Source organism: Stegostoma tigrinum, chromosome 29, assembly GCF_030684315.1.
Source record: "Stegostoma tigrinum isolate sSteTig4 chromosome 29, sSteTig4.hap1, whole genome shotgun sequence".
Taxonomy (NCBI): Eukaryota; Metazoa; Chordata; class Chondrichthyes; order Orectolobiformes; family Stegostomatidae; genus Stegostoma; species Stegostoma tigrinum.
The window spans coordinates 40,725,823-40,729,458 of record NC_081382.1 but is presented as its reverse complement, the minus strand read 5'-3'; positions in this window follow the sequence as shown (position 1 = coordinate 40,729,458).

Sequence of the window (3,636 nt, the reverse complement as noted above, 5' to 3'; positions counted from 1 at the left end):
TCCCTTAAAACCTTAGCTTAATTAAAATTTATCTATCTCAGAATTAAAATTAGCAACTGATCCTACATGCACTGCCATTTGTGGAAGACAGACCCAGACCTGTCCCATCCTTTGTGTGTGGAAATGCTTCATAACGTCTCTCCCGAACGGTCTGGCCCTAATTCTCAGACTATGCCCCTAGTTCTAGAATCCCCAACAAGTGGAAATAATTTATCTTTATCTGCTGTCTTTTCCTGTCCATATCTTGAAGACTTCGATCAGATTGCCCCATAGCCTCCTAAATTCTAGGGAAATATTGATATAGAGATAGTCTTTGATTATAAAACCATGAGGGGTATGGATAGGGCGAATAGCCAAGGTCTTTCTCCCCAGGGTAGGGGGTGTCCAAAACTAGAGGGTCATGGGTTTAAGGTGAGAGGGGCAAGATTTAACAGGGACCTGAGGGGCAACTTCTTCACACAGAGGGTGGTGTGTGTGTGGAATGAGCTGCCAGAGGAAGTGGTGGAGGCTGGTACAATTACAGCATTTAAAAGGCATCTGGGATGGATACACGCACAGGAAGGGTTTAGAGAGATACAGGGCAAAGCCGGCAAATGGGACTGGACTTATTTAGGACGCTGGTCAGCATGGATGAGTTGGATGGCAGGGTCTGTTTCCATGCTGTACATCTCTAGGACTATAACACCGTAGTTACATTTCTGAAAATCACTCTTAAAGTGCAGCAACGTTACTCAAAATATTTCCACAAAATCCCATTTAAATGTTTGGGTTACACTAACAGATGTCAAGCAAAGTACACAATTCAAGCACAAATATAAAACAGCCAAAAGAAGGATGAAAATATGGGATGAAGAATATTTTCTCATGTTTTATGACCCCTTTCAATATTGATTCTCTGGAAACAGAAGGCTGTGGATCTTCATTGGAATCATCTGTAGCTCTGGGTGAGGAGGATCCCGCTCCTCTGCTGCTTTGAAGCTGGAGAAGGTCAGACATCACCAGGTTATAGTCCAACAGGTTTATTTAAAAATCACAGGCTTTTGAAGCGCTGCCCCTTTGGGTTGAAGTGGAGCAAAGTGCACCTGACAAAGAGGCTATACTCTGAAAGCTTGTGGTTTTCATAGAATCCCTACAGTGTGGAAACAGGCCCTTCGGCCCAACAAGTCCACACCGCCCCTTGGAGCATCCCACCCAAACCCAGCCCCCTATAACCCACACACCCCTGAACACTACGGGCAATTTAGCATGGCCGATCCACCTAGCCTGCACGTCTTTGGACTGTGGGAGGAAACTGGAGGAAGCCCACACAGACGTGGGGAGAATGCGCAAACTCCGCTCAGACGGTCGCCCGAGGGTGGGATTGAATCCGGGTCCCTGGCGCTGTGAGGCTGCAGTGCTCACCACTGAGCCACCGTGCTGTAAGTAAACCTGCCTGTAATCTGGTGTCGTGTGACGTCTGGCTTTCTCCATCCCAGCGCAACACCAGGCCCTCCATATCTTGGAGCGGGACGGTTGAGCAACAGTTTTTAAAAACATATCTAACTTCAACAGAGGCAGGCAGTGGTCAAAAGGAGCTGAACGCGGAGTTTTGACACACTTTTATTCCCTGTGCTGTTGGTAGTCAGGCAGGAACTGTGTCACTAGAATGAAAGTGGAATCTTTAGAGAATAAAAGTGTAGAAATCAGAGCACAAACTGTGATTTTGGAACCGGCGTAACTCAGCGAACGAGATGATGATTCTGAAGAAATGACAGATGAAGGATTATTGAACTGTTGAGAGGCCACGTCACCATGGCAACAACTCTGGGTTACTATTGCGGAGGCCCAGGCTATTGGCTGGGGATGTGTAAATTTAAAATCCGGAATTGGCAGCTAATTACGAAACTAAATCAAACTCCATCTGGTTCACTAAAACTTTTTTTTAAGGGAAGAAAAGTGGTGTGGCCTACATCCTACTCCAGGCCTACTCAAATGGCTAATCAAATCACTGAGTTCAAGGACATTTAGGGATGAGTGAGAAACGCAGGCTGAGCCAGTGACACCTCGTATACTGTCTGTGGATAAAAAAAAAGTGTAAAATAAAAATCAAAGTAAAAATTGGAGAAATTAGATAGTGACCGTTGTCAAGGCAATGAAAATTGTTGGGAAGTACGTCTTGTTCTGAATGTGTGAATTATACCCATGTTTTCTCACTTTCAGTCTTTACAACAAGAAAGATTTGGACAAATTAACCTTCAGAATCTTTACAACCATCACAGACTGCCTTAGATCATCTGAGAGTCTCTTAGTTCGACAAGATCACACACCAAGGCTATTCAATAGGATGATGGACAGATCTGATTGGGGCTTTAGTTCCACATTAGTGTCTGTTTCCATGGTGATGTTAAATGCTATTCTGGATCACAAACCTAATATCATTTGACATAGGCAGGCCATTCAGCCCATCATGTCTGCTCTGCTGTTCAATGAGATCATGGCTGATAATCCTAAACTCTGCCTTTTTGCATCTACCCTCTCGATTCACTGAATAATCTTGCATATTTCGATGAGGTTGCTTCTAGCTGTTCTAAACTCCGATTGTAGCCCCAGCCAAACTCAACCTCTCCTCACAAGACAGTCCCTCCATACCTAGGATCAGCCCAGTGAACCTTCTCTGGACTGCCTCCAATATCTTTCCTTAGATACAGGGTCAAAAACGGTTCACAGTACTCCAGTTGTGGTCTGACTAGTGCCAGATATGAATGAGTCAAAAGTGTGTGAGGGAGAATTCAGTCTGTGTGAGGTCTACTGCAGTGCTGGACTAGGAGCTGCAGGAGGTCATGGACCCAGGATCTTTGGCTCAGAGTGTAAAATGCCACCAACTGAGCCAGTCAACACCAGCAAATGGGCTTCTGACACTTACCTGTCATTGCTGTGATCCCAGTGCCTTAGGCTGAGGAATGACTCCTCTGGAGTTAGCCTGGAGACCCGATGGATGGGCTCGTGCTCTGGAGGTGGTGAGGTAGAAAGGACACTTCATTAGCCTGTCGGGTCTTGTACCCAGTGTCCCCACTGCCTTCTAAACCCCATTGGAATGGATATCTGGCCAGAGAGGCCTATGGCTAACCATGGTCAACACCATCGAAGATCTTCACAGATGTATTAAGGACTGGGAGAGAGCAGCATCCCTCACTCCCATCTCTGGGATTGACCCAGTTGTGTGTGTGTGTGTGTGTGTGTGTGTGTGTGTGTGTGTGTGTGTGTGTGTAAGTTAGCTGTTACTCCACAGACAATCCATCATCTTTGGGGGGAGACGGGTCCTTTGACCAAAGTGCCTGATCAGGGTTGGGGGTGTGCCATAGCTGGGTGCCCACTGAATCCAACCCCCCCACCCTCCGCCCTCGCTTTCAAAACACCTACACTGCCAACCGCAGCCCCACCCCAATTCCCAAGCACGTGCCAAACCTCACCCCAAGTATCTCATCACTTACCGGAGGCCTGTGAAATCACAGAATCAAAGTAGGCAATGCAGCCCTTTGAATCTGCTCCTCCATTCAATAAGATTGTGGTGCTATCATCATGTGCAACATCCCACCTTCCTCCCTATACCCTCTTTAACCACAAGAGCTACATCTACCTCCTCCTTGAAACAACAGT